The sequence below is a fragment of the Capricornis sumatraensis genome, chromosome 6, assembly GCF_032405125.1.
Source record: "Capricornis sumatraensis isolate serow.1 chromosome 6, serow.2, whole genome shotgun sequence".
Lineage (NCBI taxonomy): Eukaryota > Metazoa > Chordata > Mammalia > Artiodactyla > Bovidae > Capricornis > Capricornis sumatraensis.
The window spans coordinates 14,391,079-14,413,089 of record NC_091074.1 but is presented as its reverse complement, the minus strand read 5'-3'; positions in this window follow the sequence as shown (position 1 = coordinate 14,413,089).

The following is a 22,011-nucleotide window of genomic DNA, read 5'->3' as shown; positions in this document are numbered from 1 at the left end:
GTTAGTTTAAGCAGTTATTTTTAAAAAAGATATTTAACCTCGCTGGATTGTGGTGATTAAATTTAATGCCTAAAACACGTCAATGCTGCTCAAATACAAAGTCAACACCAAGCCTTTGCCTAATATACCCAGAAGATACTCAGTTAATGGAACATTTGATTGAGTCTGTATTTGGCTCTACATTCCATCCACATCCAATAGAGCTATTGCTCTATTGTATGTAATGAACAGATATCCTATTTCTCAGTATAGTACTTTTAAAACATGGAAAATATTTTCAAAATAAAGGTTTTTTTTGCAAATCTCTTTTAAAGAGTACGTGTAAAACTTCTCTTATATGTTATAAACAATGATGTAAGTTTAGAGATCAACTATGTATATATTTGTACATAACAGTTACACATCTTATAACTAACGTGGAGTGATTCCATGCCAACTGATTCATTTGTTACCAAGTGGACATGAATCCAGAAGACCACAGCTATGTTAAAACAATCCCATGGGGATGTGATATCTTTCAGCAAGGAAAAAGGAACTGAGTAATAGGATTAGTCTAATTATACTAACTGGAGAAGGGAATGGCAACCCACTCCAGTATTCTTGCCTGGAGAATCCCATGGACACAGGACCCAGCAGGCTACAGTCCTTGGGTTCGCAAAGAATCAGACACGACTGAGCGAATAACACACACAATTATACTAATACACATATAAATAGAAAAAAAATTAAGTACAAGATAAAGGTAACTTAGTTAAAAGGAAACAGCAACTCACTCTGGTAATCTTGCCTGCAAAATCCCATGGACAGAGGAGCCTGAAGGGCTACAGTCCATGGGGTCACAAAAGAGCTGGCTACCGCTTAGTGACTAAACCAAAGCAAACAACAACAACAAGGACAAAGGTAAATAACTGCAAAAAACAGTGCCAAAAAGAAAAATGAAAGTGAAAGATAGAAGGAAAGGAGGGTGGATGGGAGAGAGTAAGGAGAGGAGGAAGAAATAGGATTAAGGAAGGAAAGAAAGAAGAAAGATTAGAAGAGGCCAAGCAAGGCGTGAAGTAAAAGGAGAACCAAAAATAACAAAAGCAAGCTGATGACCTGATTTCCTAAATCTAATGTTCCATCAGCCACATCTAAATTCAGGGGAGAGATAAAATTGCCACATTTCAGTAAAGTTTGGGTCTCTCTGCTTGCTAATGACAGGACCGTGCACTTGGGATTTAACAGTGACATCTGTTTTCCAAGCCCAGTGCCAATGGGAAGATGCCAGCACGGTGATGAGAAAGCGAGAACAAATATTTTCATGTTGTGCTTGTTAGTGGTTAAAAAACTATTTGTGGTAAAAAGTGGGTAAATAAATAAAGTGCAAATATTTTTATAGGGAATCTGAACTCTTTTATAGTCAATTGTACAGCAAGAGGAAGCTTCAGAAGCACAGGCCCAACTCTGACATCCTTTCCTCACTCCACTGATGTGTCGTGTAAATACAAGGAAAAATTTAAGAGCTTGCAACATGGGTTTTATTGAAGTCACCTAAAATGGAGAAGACCGATTTAAAATTAACCACAGTTTCGAAGAGGGCTACAAATTGTGGCTTATGAGGCAACATTGCAACTTCATGAGAGGTTTGAGCCAAAGAAAGTAATCTTTATAAAGGGAAATCATTGGATTTAAAAGGATATTTTAAATGTCACATTAAGAATGGGCCTGTGACTTTCATGAGGTTGTATATTGGCCTTTCAAAAAAGGAAGCCGTGAAAACATCTTTATAGCTTTTATTAAGGGAAAAAGGACATGTGTTATGGTAGATAATTGATTTATTTATAAGTAATTATTCAGTTCAGTTCAGTCGCTGAGTCATGTCTGACTCTTTGTGACCCCATGGACTGCAGCATGCCATGCTTCCCTGTCCATCACCAACTCCTGGAGCTTATTCAAACTGATGTCCATCAATTTAGTGATGCCATCCAACCATCTCATCCTCTATCGTCCCCTTTTCCTCCTGCCTTCAATCTTTCCCAGCATCAGGGTCTTTTCTAACGAGTCCATTCTTCGCATCAGGTGGCCCAAAGATTGGAGCTTCAGCTCCAGCATCAGTCCTTCCAATGAATATTCAGGACTGATTTCCTTTAGGATGGACTGGTTGGATCTTCTTGTAGTCCAAGGGACTCTCAAGAGTCTTCTCCAACACCACAGTTCAAAAGCATCAATTCTTCGGTCCTCAGCCTTCTTTATAGTCCAACTCTCACATCCGTACATGACTACTAGAAAAACCATGAATTTGACTAGATGGGCCTTTGTTGGCAAAGTAATGTCTCTGCTTTTTAACACGTTGTCTAGGATGGTCATAGCTTTTTTTCCAAGGAGCTAGCATCTTTTAATTTCATGGCTGCAGTCACCATCTGCCATGATTTTGGAGCCCAAGAAAATAAAGTCTCTCACTGTTCCCATTGTTTCTCCATCTATTTGCCATGAACTGATGGGACTGGATACCACTATCTTAGTTTTCTGAATATTGAGTTTTAAGCCAACTTTTTCACTTTCCTCTTTCACTTTCATCAAGAGGCTCTTTAGTTCTTCTTCACTTTCTGCCATAAGGGCGGTGTCATCTGCATATCTGAAGTTATTGATATCTCTCCCAGCAATCTTGATGCTAGCTTGTGCTTCATCCAGCTTGGCATTTCTCATGCTGTATTCTGCATATAAGTTAAATAAGCAGAGTGACTATATACAGCCTTGACATACTCCTTTCTCGATTTGGAACCAGTCTGTTATTTCATGCCCAGTTCTAACTGTTGCTTCCTGACCTGTATACAGATTTCTCTGAAGGCAGGTCAGGTGGTCTGATATTCCCATTTCTTTAAGAATTTTCCACAGTTCGTTGTGATCCACTGTATATTTATATATTTGTTGTTGTTCAGTTGCTAAGTCATGGCCAACTCTTTGCAACCCCAGGCTCCTCTGCCCATGGAATTTTCCCTGCAAGAATACTGGAGTAGGTTTCCATTTCCTTCTCCAGGGCATCTTCCCTATCCAGGGACTGAACCCAAGTCTCCTGCTTCTCCTGTATTGGCAGGCAGGTTCTTTCCTGCTGAGCCACCAGAGAAGAACTCACGTAATAAGTTCAAATAAACCATTTGTTAGTAAATAATGGGTACATTCTGCTGTTCTTCTTCGTCTGGGAAAAATCCTTTTCCTTTCTTGACTGAACTTTCCCTGTATTTCAAATTTTGAGTGACCTGGTAGAAGTCTTTCTACATCTCCAGATCTAGGAAAAGTTGTCACTTTCACAGCTTACAATACCCACTGCACCCTTGCAGCATTTGCTACACTACATTTTTTTCAAAGCAAACAATTTTCACTGAAGTATAGTTGACTTACAGTGTTGTGTTAGTTCCATGTATACAGCAAATTGATCTACGTATACCTATGTATGTATCTATTCTTTTTCAGTTTCTTTTCCATTATAGGTTCTGACAAAATATTGACTCTAATCCCCTGTGCTATACAGTATGTCCTTGTTGTTTACTTTGTATACAGTAGTGCGTGTCTGTTAATCTACACTGCATTTTAATTGTTTGCACCCATTAACAGACAGAGTCCTGGGAAAGGAAGCAATCTCCAGTTCTCTATGCCCTGTGTCTATTTGACAGTATGATGTATCTGTTTGGTGCCCATGTTCGCTCTTTTCCCAGAGGCCTCAATGATCTGACCCCTATACTTCTCCCTAGTTTCATCCACCCTGAAATTGTCTCCAGAGGGCTATAGTCTACAGGGTCGAAAAAGTCAGACACAACTTATTGACTAATCAACAAGAAGCTGAGCTCTAGAAATAGTTTTAGGCAATGGGGAAATCCGTAGTGATCAAAAATGTAATTTTTTTTTTAAATTCTTGCTCTCCTACAAAGGGGTAAAATAAAGCAGGGGTAAAAGCCTGGAATATTCAGGGAACTTCAGGTACTTTCACATGACCTGTATAAGAAGTATCTGTAGAAAGTGGCAGTGGATGAAACCAGAATGGTAAATAGTAGCTTTAATGCTAAGAAGTGTGAATTTTAGGAATTTCCCTGGTGGTCCAGTTGTTAAAATTTTGCCTTCCAATGCAGGGGCTGTGGGTTTGACCTCTGGTCAGGAAGCTAAAATGCTGCATATCCGGCCGCCAAAAAAAAAAAATCCAAATGTAAAGCAGAAGCAATATTGCAACAAATTCAATAAAGACTTTAAAAAATGATCTACATTAAAAAAAGAAAAAGAAAAGAAAAGAAGTATGGATTTTATCCTGAAGGAAGCTAAAGGAGGGCTGTCACTGAAGAATACTCCTCAGGGAAAATGCATCGTGGGTTTTGGAGTCCAAGTCAGATACCAAAAAGATTATGCAATTGGGATTACAGGAGAGAAACTACCATTGTTTTCAGAAGATAGCTTCCAAAGGCCTTTTCCTCCACTTCTCTTCTTATGATGTTTGGAAAGAAAACACAACTGGAGGAGAAGATATTAGAATATATATATGTATATTGGGAGGGTTCACACTGTTTGTGATTCATTGCTATTCCCATCTCCATGGGAAAACTTCACTGTGAAACACTCAAATTCCTTCCCTGTAAAATAAAAGCTTAAAAATAATACCCATCCATCCTTGTAAAATGACAAGCCAATTTAAACTTGGGGGAAAACAACTTGAAATGGGCTGGGGAAGGGTAAGGAGGGCTTTCATTTTCTGACTGTGTTAGTCACCAGATAAGGACCCTCCGGGGCTTTTATGTCAGCTAATCCCCATTGACCCCCATAGCCATCCTGCAGCATCCATCACAAAGCAACAGGAGATTTTTGCTTTCTAATTGTTTCCACAGACATTGCTTTTCTCCCCGAAGATAGATGATCTACTTGGAGTTAATTTTCATTCTCTGACGCCAACTTAGATTTTACTCAGAATCTGAATTCATGCTATTTATCTAAAAGGTTTTCCTTTTAGATAAATTTGAATAGAGGAGTGTATGCAATCTTTATATTAATGAGTTTTGTGGTTGTTGTTTAGTTGCTAAGTGGCAGCCAATTCTTCTGCAACCCAGTGGACTGTATGTAGCCCTCTAGGCTCCTCTCTCCATGGGATTTCTCAGGTAAGAATATTGGAGTGGGTTGCCACTTCATTCTTCAGGGGATCTTCCCAACCCAGGGATCAAACCCATGTCTCCTGCTTTGGCAGGCATATTCTTTACCACTGAGCCATCACAAAAGCCCAACACATTATTTTAGGTACACATAGTTTTCTTAAATGTCAAGCATTCCCTTAATTGTACTATTGAGACTGGTTTTGTGCTTCCAAAAGAGTATCTCAGTTATAGTTAGGAGATATGGAGATACAGGCAGAGTGAAGTAAGTCAGAAAGAGAAAGACAAATATCTACAATATCACTCATATATGGAATCTTTAAAAAAAAAAAAAGGTGCTAATGAGCTTATTTACAAAACAGAAGTAGAATCATAGATGTAGAAAACAAACTTATGTTTACCAGAGGGTGAGAGAGGGAAATAAGTTGGGAGATTGGGGTTGCCATATACACCTTACTACATACAAAAAAGATAACTAATAAGGACCTACAGCAACAGCACAAGAAACTCTACTCAATACTCTGGGAAAGCAATCTACAAAACAGTGGAGATATATATATATGCATCTGTATACGTAACTAATTTACTGTGCTGTACACCTGAATTGTGTACACAACATTGTGAATCAACCATACTCCAATAAAAAATTTTTAAAAAAGAAAAGAATATATCAATCCTGAGGAGAAGCCTCCCCAGCCAGTTTATAGCCTCCAACTTCAGGGAGGCAAATGTGGGTATTTTAATGCAGCACTGCTAAGCTTCCCCAAGAGGTGAAACAAAGTTCTTTTTTATTATTTTGCTTTATTTTTTTTATTTTTTAAAGTGTGAAAGTATGATAAAGCATTTATAGGAGACTTTAAGAAAAAGCTACATACAGTTCTACTATATATTACCATAATTTTTTAAGTAGCTAAATGAAGATTTTTAGCTGGAGTTTCAATATCAAACTCTCAAAAATTAATAGAATGAGTAGACAGAAAAGTGGAAGGATGGAACAGACCTGAAAAACATTATGAACCAATTCAACATAATTAATATTTATATAATTTTCACATAACAGCAGGATACACATTCTATTCCAGTTCCCATAGATTATAAACCAGGAGACACTGGACCATATCCAGGGACATAAACCAAGGTGTAAAAATTTCATGGTCTGAAGGTGTTGAAATCAGGAGTCTGTTCTCTTATTACTGTTAGAAGACAGTATCAAACGACAGTTGAAAATAATCCCATGTGTTCAAGTGCAATATGTTCAAATCAAGAAAGATCTTTGATTTAGCCATTGAAAGCCTCAATAAAGTCAAAAGACTGAAAAAACTCAGGGTGGTTGCAGAAAATAAAGCATTTAAATGAGAAATTAATATCAAAGATATTTTAAAAACCTCATGTATTTGGAGGTCACTTTTGTGTCAAAGGTCACTTTTAAAGGATGGGTGCATCTAAGAAGCCATAACAAAGAAAATTAGAAAATATTTGCAGCAGAATAAAAATGAAAAGATAATTTATCAGAATTTGTTGCATGTAGCTGAAGCTGCCCAATGCAACTAAAAACCATGTGGAGTCCTGAATAAGGTATGAAAATAAATAATGGACACGCATAAAATTTTATGAAATTTGAGAAAGTTCTTTTTAAAAGTCATGGAGGACACTGCCTCCCTTGAGAAACCTGTGGCATCCGGGGTGATAACAGAACCAAGTCTTTTCAGGCTAGCTGCCCAACCTGCCTGAAAACTTAGTGACAGATAAAATATAAATCAGGGTCCTTATCATCCTGGCTTCCTTGCTCGCCAAATGGGGGGTGAGATTATCACAGACCTGTCGGCCCACTGATGGCTTTTCCCCTCAGCACTGGGCAGCAGGCAGAACGGCTGGAAGCAGGCTGGCTGCTCTGAAACGTGTTCATGTAAACAAGCAGCGTCAGACTTCCCTGAATTGCCTTGCCGCGTGGTGCCATCCATCTCACTAAACTGTACATTTGATAGGGCCATATCATCGATATCTCAAAAAGAAAACAAATAAAAAGAAAAAAACCAAGTTCCCTGCTTTAGGCTGGGACCTCTCCTGCTGATAAAAGTACTAAGAACTAAATTGCCTGGCCCAGACAAGGGCTACTCCTTGAAGGAAGGTGGGGGGTGGGGCTGGGAGGATGTTTTTTAGGGCATTTAGAAATATCATCGGCATCCTCCAAGCGTGTGGTAGTCACCTGAATTTTCACTGTGTTCCAGATATACCAGCTGAAGTACCTTTTCCTAATATTTAAAGGAAAAATTCCATGGACCTGATAGAATGATGCTAATGTGTGTGTTATTTTTTTCATCTTTTCATATGGTTCGCTTATGGGAGCAACATGGTTTTCTAGGCAGCTATGCAAACCTCATAACCCAATCCAATTTATTTTTTTAATCACTCTAAAATATACTAAGCTTTTATTTTTATTTTTTTAACTTTTATTTTGTATTGGGGTATAGCCGATTAACAAACAATGTTGTGACAGTTTCAGTCGAACAACAAAGGGACTCAGCCATCCCCAATCCGATTTATTGATAGATACCTGGATAAAGTTAAGTCATCTTCCATACTGACACTAATACCATCACCATCACCATCACCATCGGCACACACAAAGTAACAACTTGACTGGCTCACTCTGGGACCCTCTTCACTGAGGATACAAGTCTCTCATTCGGAAGAATGGATACACATGCTTTCTGACATAGCCGGGTAACTCCAGCTTTGAAAGAAAATATGCTACCTTTATGGAAGGCCAAATTGTGTGTTGGCACCAAAGTGAAAGGGACGTGTCCAGCCAAAGGTGGTGTAAAAGTCTGGAAATTAACTCAGGCTGGCATTATTAAAAATGTTAGGATGTGAAGTTGATAGTTTGGGAAGAAAAAGAGACAATAGATTCTTTACAGAAAATCCAAATTAGAATTACTTTTCCTCTATAACAGAGTAAGAGTAAGTCCAAACACATCCTGAGAAATGGTGGTTTTTACTGTTAATTTCCCGATGTGGCAAAAACCTGGGCGGCATATGGATGTGCAGTATTTTGGCCACACCCAGATATGATAGCATGTGTCATGTGAACACTACTTGCTCACTCAAAATTGGCTCATAGCTGCTGGAAACTCAGATGTTTCCATTTAAAAATTGATGTCTGGATATAAATATAGGGAAAATAAATGTGATCAGACAAAGATTAGCGTATGAGTTTACTAAAAACACTATAAAAATGGAGGCAAGAAATATTGGTCTAAAATAATAAATATTGGTATAAAATAATAAACCCAAAGTTTTACAGTCAAGAAGTTATATTGAATGTAGGTAATGCATCTTAGGTTTAACTTGATCAGGGACTTCTATTTCCATAGAATGCTTTTTTCCGCAGAGCTTTGTAGTTTGTTTGGTTTTCTCATTTGGATGTAATTAGTGACCAATCCTTTACCTAATAATGAAAAGCCATACTAATGGAAGAATTTCTCTTGCAAAAGATTTTAAACCAATAACACTTTTAGGGAAATTATTGATAACTTATTAAAACTTATTTTAAAAAATCCAAACTTTATTACACTTATGTTCAGCATTGACTTAGCAAGGTTTTGTTATATAAACATGTTGTATATAAACATGTTGTCCCCAGAACTGGGGACCTGGGAATTTTCTGCCATGCTTTAGCTATTTTTTCCCACCTAAGCAGTGGAAATGAAGACATTTGGGGTTTTTTTGTTGTTGTTGTCATTGTTCAATATATATCTATCCATTCATAAAGTAGTTTTGAAAGGCTACCATGTCCAACTGCATATATATATATATATATTTATATATAAACTTATTTATTAATATATAATAAACACCATAGGTGGCGCTAGTACAAGAGACAGTACAAGAGACACAAGAGACATGACTTCAATCCCTGGGTTGGAAAGATCCCCTGGAGAAAGAAATGGAAACCCAGTCCAGTGTTCCTGCTTGGAGAATCCCATGGACAGAGGAGCCTGACAGGCTATAGTCCATGGGGTCGCAAAGTGTGGACATGACTGAAATGACTTAGCACACACAAACACAATAGAGTTATATGCACACAGGGCACACAGTAATAAAAAAGAAATATAATACATTGTTTCAGATCTTGAGGAGCTTTAAATCCACTTCCAGATATAATATTTTGATGAATTTTAAATGCAAATTATTTAAGAGAATGATGAGCTGTCACAGAATAGTGCATTTCAGAGTGAATTTCATGAACATCTGGGAGAAATTAAAGATGGTCTAACTTTAGGAAAAGGTCACTAATCTTGTCTTGTCTTGTCTTGTCACCAACTTTCAGAAGCACTCCTAGTATCTGAAGAAGTGCTGTTATTGGGGTTGCTATCTTAAACTGTTTTCTACCATCTTATACTTATCTAGGACTTCAGAGGATCCACTACCTGGCTATCATTGCCCTCCAGGAAAGGAAGAGTCACAACCTGTCTCAAGTGTTAAACAAACCTAACTCTTCAGAAATCATTTAAGTTAACCTCCAACCTTAATGGCATAGTTTTAACTTGTCACATTAGGTCCCCAAAGATGCTTATTCAATTGTACATTGTCACCTCTGCATTTACAGGACCATATCGGATCCAGGTCAGTGATGATAGCAACAGAGGTGACTCTTCATTGGTCTACGTTGTCTTATAGGAATATAATGCAAGCTATATATATATAATTTTAAATTTCTCTTAGTCAAATTTAAAAGAGTGAAAAGAAATAGGTGAAACTGATCTTCATAATATATTTCATTTAACTCAGAACAAAATATTATCTTTTTGACATGTAATCAATATATACAATTATCCATGAGATAGTTTGCCTTCTTTTTTAAAAAAAATTTTTAATTTATTTATTTGACTGCACCAGGACTTACCTGCAATGTACAGGCGTGCAGGATCTTCAGTCTTACTTGCAGCTTGTCGGATCTACAACTGATCAGTTCCCTGACCAGAAATCAAACCCAAGACCCCTGCATTGGGTATATGGATTCTTAGCCACTTAACCACCCAGGAAGTACCAGTTTGTATTGTGTTTTATACTAAGTCTTTGAGATCTGGTATGTTTTTTATACTTGTAACATATCTCAATTTAGACTGGTCACCTTTTTATCTTCCACAGTGACAAGTAGCCAGTGAACTGCAAAATCCTCTGCAAAACTAGAGGGCAGTCTCAGTAACCTTGCTGCAAACATGGATATCTTCCTGCTGACAGGGTCCATAGGCATGAAATCTAAATCCATTCTCCCTATAAGATGTGGTCCCTGTTCTCAGTCTCTGTGCTGTTTATTCCAGGTCTGAACAATGGTCATTATACTCAGTTTTATCAAATTATAAAATATTCAAAGGTTCTGCAAGAAGTCTGCAAGCTGAAAGGTATTCACCCAGTACTCTTCAGTGAAGAGAGATCACATGTGCCTTTTTTTTTTTTTTCTGTTTACCAGAGCTCTGTTTTCAGAGTCAGTCAGCCAGTCAAGCAATATTGATTAGGGCCAGGCATGTTGAGGTGCTCAGAACGTGCCTGGGGCAGGGGAGAGGCGGACAGAGTGCTGGTCTTCAAGGTGCCTCCATTCTGAAGTCCACTTGGGAAAAATCAGCCCACTTTTCACAAGTTTTATTTTTAGGTGCTTACAAGGATTTATCAGACTGCACAATATCCGCTTGGGTGTTAATAATAAAAACAAGAAAAAAAAAAAAAAAACTTTAGTCATTTTCTTTTTGTTCTGTAACATTCAATTTAGCAAGTTTTCCAGGAAATAAAGACTCTCTTGCAAACAAATGAATCCAATTATTCCTTTCCATAAACACTTTGTTGTTTTTGTTCAGTCACTAAGTCGTGTCTGACTCTTTGTGACCCCCTGGCTTCTTTGTCCTTCACTATCTCCCAGAGTTTGCTCAAACTCATGTCCATTGAGTCAGTGATGACATCCAACCATCTCATCCTCTGCTGCCTCCTTCTCCTCTTGCCTTCAAACTCTCCCAGCATCAGAGTCTTCCAATGAGTCAGCTCTTGGCATCAGGTGGCCAAAGTATTGGAGCCTCAGCTTCAGCGTCAGCCCTTCCAATGAATATTTTGTAACTGGGTGTTATTTCCTCTTGTGTGTGGTAACAGAGCTCTTTCTTTTTAAAAGAAACATCAAAGGAAACAAAACAAAAATAATTGAAGTAAAAAATCATGAATGTGGTGTCTGGGGAGATACAAATATCTGTAGGATGAACCAGCAACCTTAAGTACTCTGTGGGCAGTACTTACCTGCCCACAGACAGATGCCCACTAAAGAACTCACTGAATGACTTCCTTCCCAACCAAGGGACTCACAGTGTTTCTGATCTCAGCTGAAAGCTAAGCCTGAGTTCTCATTAGTTGTTCTACCAGCTTCTAATGAAGCAAAGCTCTCAGAACTTCCCCTGGCATTATACACTTTTCCCCTCACTTATCAGCTGACTTTAATGTTCTCTCCTTTTAGCCTTCAAGTTTCTGTGACCTTATTATGACATTGGAGTTGGATGATTTATCGTTGTTAAATGGCACTGTGCTGATTAAACAAAGGTCTTGCTGGCCTCATAGTCAGTCACAATGCCTCGATTCAGTGTGATAAGCTTAAACACACACAATTAGATGGAGTAATATCCAATTTGTCAAAGCTCTTGTGGCTTAATTTTCAGTCACAAAGCTTGAAAGAATCAGTGACTAGACACAAAGCTCCAGATTTATTGCTTAAGTACCTTCTAGTAAATTGATCTTACCCATCGCATAATCTCATTTTTGGACATTTTGGGAGACAGGGCAGCTCAACAAGCCTGAAGTTCCCTTAAAAATGGGCCTGAGGGTTCTTGATCATAGAACTTGAAAGCTCAGCGATGAGATAGGAGTGTCTCTTCAGAGGCAGACAACCCATTTGCCTGGCCAGAGTTTCCTTTCAGGATAATTGCATGAAAAGAATAAATGTCAGCAAAAAGATGAAAGATTCATGTAGGGAAATAAAAATATATACAGAGTCCTGAAAACATCATCCTGAAACAGGCCACAGCTCTATTCTGTGAAGAATAAAACAGGAGCAGCTGACATTTCTTTCAAACGGGTTATTACCATCATAATTATCTTATCCCAGGAATAGTCAGTTTTTCTGGCATATGTTTTCAAGGCAGGCTACTATTTTCTAATTGGAAACAAGGTAGAAAACGTCCTTCCCTGGCAGTTTTTGGAAGCAACATTTACTTTTCCATTCGATGAATAGGAAAGAGTAAATATGAATCTTTTCTGCATATTCAATGTGGAAACCATTTGCTATTGTACTAAAGACACAGAGTAAGGTTTATATTCAATGTGCCCAACTTTTTGTGACCCTTTGGACTGCAGCCTGCCCAGCTCCTCTGTCCATGGGATTTTTCAGGCAAGAATACCACAGTGGGTTGCCATTTCCTCTTCCACGGGATCTTCCTGATCCAGGGATTGAACTGGCATCTCCTGAGTCTCAGGCATTGCAGGTAGATTCTTTACCTGCTGAGCCATCTGGAAGGTGCTCTATACTCAAATATCCTAAAAATATTTATTGGCTAATTGAAGCCATTGCTCTAGGTGTCAGAGAGATAGAAAAATAAGTAAGAGATAGTCTTTATTCTGAAATCTCCTGTGAAATATATAAACATGCACATGATTATTTTATTAGACAAAAAATTTATGCTATGAGAGAAGCATAAAGCTGAAGAGGTAAATTGGCAACAGATACTAATAGGTGGTATTTGAGAAAATGCTCGATGGAAAAATAGAATTTCTAGCCATAGATAAAGAATATCACAGGGAGAGAAGAGGGTGTGAACAAAGCCTGATGCTGTCAAGGTATGACTGAATTATTTCTTTCCCAGGAAAATGTTTTAGATAATTTACATGAATTTCCACACTTTCATATACATCAAAGTTGGTCTACTCAATCAGATACAGAGTAAGAGACTCCTCAAAGTACAACCGCCCAAACAAAAAGGAAGTTTTGTTCCCTCTTAAGGAGCAAGTTCCATGGAGTTGGCAGTGCAAGGCAGGGAAGGCTCCGTGCTCCACAAGGTCATGTAGGGACCAAGACTCCTGCCACTCTGTCACCCAGCTGGATCTGGGGCAGCAATATGTAATATACAACACTTTGCTGTTGTTTAGTTCCTTAGCCGTGTTTGACTCTTCTGCAACCCCACTGACTGTACCTCGCCAGCCTCCTCTGTCTATGGGATTTCCAAGGCAAGAATACTGGAGTGGGTTGCCATTTCCTTTTCCAGGGAATCTTCTCAAATCAGGGATCAAACCCTCATTTCCTGCAAGTCTCCTGCATTGCAGGCAGATTCTTTATACCTGAGTTGCTGGGAAAGTCCAACACTGCTTCTCTTAAAAACTAGAATGAACAAATAAAATAAAGAAAAGCAAAACAAAAAGAACTTTTAAAGGCATGTATTTAGGACTTTTCTCTGTTTTTTAAAAAAGTCTAAGTATCCTTATCACAGGTAAGGATGTCATGAAAACCCCTTGGGAAGACAAAGACAATGCCAAGACACACTGGGGAACATTAAGAGCCATAATGAAGGGAGCTTAGCTACCAGAATTGTTCAAAAGAGACATCAGAAAACTCTAGGGAACTGTCAGAGGGGAAAAAAAGAAAAGCAGACGAATTGGAATGAGTCTGGAGAGACTGAAATTTGTCTGCATTGTACCTTTCTTTTGACAATACACATCCATCTTTAGCAGATTCATTGTTTATTCTTATTATGCCAGGTTTCCTTTTCTGGTCTGCCAGTTCTCTGGGGTCTTGTAGGCAAGTAGCTTGAGTTTTCCAGTTTCAAAAGCATTTGGAATTTAAAAAAGACAAAATGTAAAGGCTCCCCAGCAGCCCAGTTTACTTAGGAAGCTTTAATCATAATAATCTGCATGGTGCATGGGAATTCCTGCCTCAACTATCTATCTCCTTTCTCTTCAGTCTCTGGGGAAAAAAGCCAAAAGCCCCTCCCTCCAATTTAAATGCTGTAGAACTTTTTGATGAAAGTGTTTTGTCCCAATCTATCTTCCCTGATTCCTTTTTCAAGATAAGGAACCCAGTTAACTTAGAAGAGCCACCATGACAGAGTTATAAATTGGGTCATGGGGAGAAAGTCAAAGACTGCCTTAGGACTAAGCTGTCATTTCCTTAAGGGATTTGGCAAGTTCCCTTCCTAGGTGGTGCTAGTGGTAAAGAACCTACCTGGCACTGCAGGAGACAGATGCAGGTTCGATCCTTGGGTCAGGAAGATCCCCTGGATGAGGGCCTGGATACACTGGAGAATCTCATAAACAGAGGCACCTGATGGGCTACAGTCCATCAGGTCATAAAGTGTTGGACCAGACAGTGTAACTTAGCTCAGGGTACACCACTGAATAACTCAATACAACCTGGGTTTGCATTCTAGCTTTTGAGCTCTCAAAGACTGACTGCAGTTGTGGCTGGGAATAAACTGGAAATGCTAACCCAGGGACCATGAGTGGAGTTGGGTTTGGTGATAAAAGGTGCCAAAGTTCAAAGATCACAACTTAATCTGAGCCAAAAGGCATTTATTTGCAAAGGGCATAAAGCGAGCTCAAACTCCCATAATCCACACAGAACACAGAAGTCACCACTAAAGGGATTCATCGTCATCATGCCAGACTCTATGCAAATTTGTCTCCTTCCCTGTCTCACCACGGCTTCCTCCCACTTGGTCACACAGGATAAGCTTTCATCTAACCTCAGCTACGTCCCCTGGTCTTATCAGGAGATCTGCAACTCCCCACCACTGGAGCAGGATGGAACGCATATTTCCAATGAAAGAAGACTGACATTATTATTATTTTAATTAACTGATTAGCATTTAATTAACATTTAGCATTCTTTTTCTCCCTTTTCCCTCTCTTAAAATCATTCCCCAATCTAACCCACACTTTCCCGACCCCCCACAAAAAATTTAATTCAGTGAAAAATTGTAAGTTTAGGATCTCAGACTCCACAATAAAATAGCTTTTTGTGTCATCTGCAAGTTGTCACAATACACTTGGCCTCACTAAAAGGCTGAACAAAGGATAGTATTGTCAAATGGAGGTCTTTAAGTATTTTGTGACTTTGCTAGCACTTAGACAATGGACAAGAGGTGTTTCCTTAAATACTTTGTCCAAATGAAAATCATGTTATTAATTTATTCTATCTTTGTCAGTGAGGTCCAAAATGAAAATTTCTAGCATGTTTCATCAATGATAAACATATACACAGTTATGTTGTGTACAAAATAGGGTTGTAACTAGGTCTCAGTGGGTATTTTACACACATGCTATTTTTCAAGGACTGTGCATTTCTCTGTATAAACTGACTAAGATAATTTCAGAGACTTAATGAAAAGAGACAACACAAAAAAAAAAAAAAAGAGACAACACGAGAAGTTGTGATTTCCTCAAAGGTCCTTTTACACTTGTCAATGCATTTTTTTAAAGAAGGTTTTGACCACACACACATGCATTCTCTAACTTGGAAGACTAGTTTCCTGTTGTAATCAACACAGATGACTTTGGGGCTTTAAAAAAGTCAGACAAATCTTCTAAATTGTTGAACTCTTTGGGTACATGTATCTTCTGCCTTGTTAAGTTTATTTACTTTATCCAGTATCCCTTCTTTTCTTGCTTTAGAGCCTGTTCAGTATCACTGACTAAATTGTAGAAAGAACTCCAAGACGATCTGACCAAACCATCATCACTGAAGTAAGAGGTTGCTTATCTACAGAATCAGGATAGGTGGCAATCCCCTCTGTTTTGAAGTCACTATGTGGCCAGAAAATATAAACATTGCTTTAAATTATAAAATGGCTTCATAGGTTTTATAGATTTATCAGAATTTTCTCATCAGTGGCTCATCTGAATACCATACTCTATTGGTATTTTTAAATTTTTTTGTTTATCAGCCAAAGATTTTTATTTGCATAATTTAATTCTTAACTTTACCTGTTTTTCTAATTTTACAGGACTTTAAAAATTAATAGACAATTTTTAGAGCAGTTTTACATATACAGAAAAGTTGAGCAAGAAGTGCACAGGTTTCCCATATGGCACCTCTATTCACTTGACACTCAATTTCCCTTAATTATTAATATCTTGCTTTCCAAGAAAAGTGTCGAATAGATAGCCTAACTCTACATCTAAAACAGGTGGAAAAAGTAGAACAAAAAACCCCCAAAGTCAGCAGAAGGAAGGAGATCATTAAAACCAGAGCAGAAATAAATGAAAAAGAAATGAAGGAAACAAGAGCAAAGATTAATAAAACTAAAAGCTGGTTCTTTGAGAAAATGAACAAAATTGACAAACTACTAGACAGACTCATCAAGAAAAAAGGGAGAAAAATAAAGTCAATAAAATTAGAAATGAAAAAGGAGAGGTTATAACAGACAACACAGAAATACAAAGGATCATAAGAGAATATTATGAGCAACTATATACCAATAAAATGGACAACCTAGAGAACATGAACAGATACTTAGAAAAGATTGGCCTCCCAAGACTGAACCAAGAAGAAATAGAAATTATGAACAACCCAATTATGAACACTGAAATTAAAACAGTGAACAAAAAATCTCCCCAAAAACAAAAGCCCAGGGCCATATGGCTTCACAGGGGAATTCTATCAAACATTCAGAGAAGAGCTAATGCTTATTTTTCTGTAACTTCCCAAAAATTGCAGAGGAAGGAACACTTCCAAACTCATTCTACAAGGCCACAGTCACCCTGATACCAAAACCAGAAAGACAACATGAAAAAAGAAAATTACAGGCCAGTATCACTGATGAACATAAATGCAAAAATCCACAACAAAATTTTAGCAAATAGAATACAACACATTAAAAAGCTCATACACCATGATCAAGTTGGGTTTATTCCAGGGATGCAAGGATTCTTCAATATATGCAAATCAATCAACATGATACACCATATCGACAAATTGAAAGATAAAACCTGTATAATCATCTCAATAGATGTAGAGAAAGCCTTCGACAAAATCCAGCATCAATTTATGATACACATGCTTTAAAAAATGAGCATAGAGGAACCTACCTCAATATAGTAAAGGCCATACATGAAAAGCCCACAGCAAACATTATTGTCGATGGTGAAAAACTAAAAGCTTTCCCTTTAAGATCTGGAGCAAGACAAGAGTGTCCATTCTCACCACTATTATTTAACATAGTTTTGGAAGTCTTAGTGATAGCAATTAGAGAAGAAAGAGAAACAAAAGGAATCCAGATTGGAAAAGAAGTAAAACTCTCACTGTTTGCAGATAACATGATACTATGTATAGAAAACCCTAAAGAAAGTATTAGAAAATTACTAGAGCTAATCAGTGAATTCAGCAAAGTCGCAGGCTACAAGGTCAATAAACAGAAATCACTTGCAGTCCTATATACTAGCAATGAAAAATCAGAAAGAGAAATTAAGGAATCAATCCTATTCACCATTGCAACAAAAAGAATAAAATATCTAGGAATAAACCTACCTAAGGAAACAAAAGACCTGTGTACAGAAAACTATAAGACACTGATGAAAGAAATAAAAGATGACATAAACAGATGGAGAGATATTCCATGTTCCTGGGTGGGAAGAAGCAATATTGTGAAAAAGACCATACTACCAAATGCAATCTACAGATTCAGTGCAATCCCTATCAAATTACCAATACCTTTTTTCACAAAACTAGAACAAAAAATTTCACAATTCATATGGACATACAGAAGACCCCAAATATCCAAATGAGTCTTGAGAAAGAAGAATGGAGTTAGAGGAATCAGCCTTCCTGACTTCAGACTGTACTACAAAGCTACAGTCATCAACACAGTATAATACTGGCACAAAAACAGAAATATAGACCAATGGAACAAGAAAGAGAACCCAGAGATAAACCCACACACCTATGGGTATCTTATTTTTGACAAAGGAAGCAAGAATATACAACAGGGCAAAGACAGCCTCTTCAATAAGTGGTGCTGGGAAAACTGGACAGCTACATGCAAAAGAATGAAGTTAGATCACTACCCAATGCCATACACAAAGATAAACTCAAAATGGATTAAAGACCTAAACTTAAGACCAGAAACTATTAAACTTTTAGAGGAGAACATAGGCAGAACACTTGATGACATAAATCAAAGCAAGATCTTCTATGACTTACCTCCTAGAATAATGGAAATAAAAACAAAAATAAACAAGTGGGACCTAATTAAACTTAAAGGCTTTTGCACAGCAAAGGAAAATACAAACAAGGTGAAAAGACAGCCCTCAGAATGGGAGAAAATAATAGCAAGGGAAACAACTGATAAAGAATTAATTTCCAAAATATATAAGCAGCTTATACAACTCAATAGCAGAAAAGCAAACAACCCTATCAAAAAGTGGGAAAGGGAGCTGGAGACATTTCTCCAAAAAAGACATACAGATGGTTAATAAGTACAGGAAAAGATACCCAACATCACTCTTTATCAGAGAAATGCAAATCAACACTACAATGAAATACCACCTCACACCAGTCAGAATGACCATCATCAAAAAATCTACAAACAATAAATGCTGGAGAGGGTGTGGAGAAAAGGGAACACTCTTGCATTGCTGGCGGGAAGGTAAACTGATAAAGCCACTGTGGAAGAAGGTATGGAGACTTCTTGAAAAGCTAGGAATAAAACCACCATGCTGCTGCTGCTGCTAAGTCACTTCAGTCGTGTCCAACTCTGTGCGACCCCATAGACGGTAGCTTACCAGGCGCCCCTGTCCCTGGGATTCTCCAGGCAAGAACACTGGAGTGGGTTGCCACTTCCTTCTCCAATGCATGAAAGTGAAAAGTGAAAATGAAGTCGCTCAGTCGTGTCAGACTCTTAGCGATTTCATGGACTGCAGTCTACCAGGCTCCTCCGCCCATGGGATTTTCCAGGCAAGAGTACTGGAGTGGGGTGCCATTGCCTTCTCCATATGACCCAGCAATCCACTCCTAGGCATATACCCTGAGGAAACCAAAACTGACAAAGACACATGTACCCCAATGTTCACTGCAGCACTATTTATAACAGCTGGAACATGGAGGCAACCTAGATGTCCATCAACAGATGAATGGATAAAGAAGCTGTACATATATACAATGGAATACTACTCAGCCATAAAAAGGAATGCATTTGAATCTGTTCTAATGAGGTGGATGAAACTAGAGCCCATTACACAGAGTGAAGTCAGAAAGAAAAATATAAATATTGTATACTGACACATATATATGGAATCTGAAGAGATGGCACTGATGAATTTAATTTCAGGGCAGCAAAGGAGAAACATGGAGAACAGACCTATTGACAAGGTGGGAGGAGAGGAGGAAGAAGGGGAGATGTATGAAGAGAGTAACATAGAAATATACAATACATGTGTAAAACCATGCAGAAGGAAATGGCAGCCCACTCCAGTATTCTTGCCTGGAAAATCCCATGGATCGCGGAGCCTGGTAGGCTACTTTCTATGGGGTAGCAAAGAGTCAGACACAACTGAGCGACTTCACTCACTCACTCATGTGTAAAACAGATAGCCAATGGGAATTTGCTGTATGACTCAGGGAACTCAAACAGGAGCTCTGTGACAGGCTGAATGAAGGGTGGGTTGGGGAGGGAGATGGGAGGGATGTCTGGGAGGGAGGGGACCTGGGTATACCTATGGGTGATTCTTGTTGATGTATGACAGAAAACCACACAGTTCTGTAAAGCAATATCCTTCAATTAAAATTTTTTTTAATCTTGCATTCCTATGGTACATTTGAAGCGAATTATATATGTATATATTTTCTCCTTCTCTGATACTGTATTAAGTACTCTATTTTAAGGATTTTTTTATCCTCACATTAAGTTTTTTGTTGCTTTGCACACACATTTAGAATATCTGTTATCAAGACCACACATGTCACACTGAGTCTATGCATCCAACCAAATGTTATCCGTCAGGGTTGGCATCTTAGGGGCAGTGAACTTACTACAGGCTTGTCCTGACTTCTGCAATGTCCATGCACAAGTGGCCCCTACTTTGGGTAGATGCACTTGAGTTGAAAAGAGAGGACTCTTTGAGAACAAGATCCCTGGAGTTGAACAGGGGGGCCCAGAAGAGCTGAAAAGTGGAGAGGAGATGAAGGGGTGAGAATGGCTCTGAATTCTCACAGGACCAAGAGGATATGATGGCTTTGAGCTGCTGAGCAATGCAGAAGGGCAGCAGGTTTGGGCAAAAGTTTATATTATGAAGAAAAAGAAATGAGAAGCCTGGGTTCAAATCCCTAACAACCAAACAAATCACTTCTTTTTCCTCCCATTTCTTTTTCCGCAAAATGAGATTAATGATGAATCTATTCAACTGGAAACCTTGGTGCACCAGACAGGAATCTAAATAAGCTTCTGTCATTTTTGTAATAGAACAAAAAATCATGTTTCATTATGGAATTTCCCACAGATTGTCTTCTTGCTCCTGAATTACTTGTTAGATTTCAGAAAATAAATAACAATGGTTTTTGGCTACTTTGGCCACATTTGATTACCAATTATGTCATCTTCATCAATGAAATTCAAAATAAAGAATTGAGAGATTGTTTTGTAAATATAGAGCTACATAGAATTTAGTCTCCAAAGAATAAATCATCAAAGAGCTGGGTTCCCTGGTGAGGGAAGTCACACCTGCTGAGACTTCTGGGATGACAAAAATATTGCAATAAATACTTGAATTTCTTTCAAATGAGTTGCTGGTATACTAAAAGTTCTAGGTTGTTAAAGAAAAAGTTAACTGCTAAATCATTCAGGTTAACTACAGATTATATTTTTGGATTAGAATTGCAGACCAATTCTTTCCCCCTATAAAGTTGCAAAGTGGAATAACCATGTTATCATTCAGTATTTATTTGGCCTCCACTGTGAGACTGGCTAATTTTTAGTTCCTTAGAACACAACAGCTTCTGTTTTCGGGACCACAGGGTTTAACTGGGATGTGGGGGCAGCAGTGGCCATGGAATTCTCCAGGAAAAATACTGAGTGGGTAGCCATTATCTTCTCCAGGGCATCTTCCCAACCCAAGGATCCAACCCAGGTTTCCTGCATTGCAGGCAGATTCTTTACCATCTGAGCCATCAGGAACGCCCCGTATGTAGACAATAGACTAAATACATAATTCCAAAGCAAGGAGCTAATCTTATTCCACAAGTAAACCCAGACAGCTCTGGGGCTTGAAAATATTCTTAAACTCTTCAAGAGTGTTTCCTGCGAGGCAGGTACAGAGCTAGGATTTTATATATAAATCTCTTTTAAATCTCATAACTTCATAGGTCCTATTTCCCATTCTAGCTAGAAAAATAGATTTGGTATTTGCTGAAAGTCACCTGATACTAAAAATGATAGACTCAGAATTTAAACCTACGTACTCTGAATGCAGGTGTTTTGTGGCACCTTCACAGGATTAAACTGAGCCTGAAGAGTAAAAAGTACCCTGTAATGGAGGGACTTCCCTGACAGACTAGTAATTAAGACTTTACCTTTCAATGTAGGGTGTGCATCTTTGATCCCTGGTCAGGAAGCTAAGATTCTATATGCCTCTCAACCTAAAAAAAAAAAAAAAAAACCAGAAACAATATTGTAACAAATTCAAGAAAGACTTTAAAAACTTTATCTGCATTACAAAAAATCTTTTTAAAAAATTATCTATTAATGGAGATGGTAGTTATGGCAGGAAAACAGAGAAGATGGTGTGGAGAGAATTGACTCGGAGAAGGAAGAGAGCATGATGGAATAGGTGCTGGTACAGAATGGCTAAAACACAGAGTCCAGGGAAAGACAACAGAGGAAAAGTGATGGGA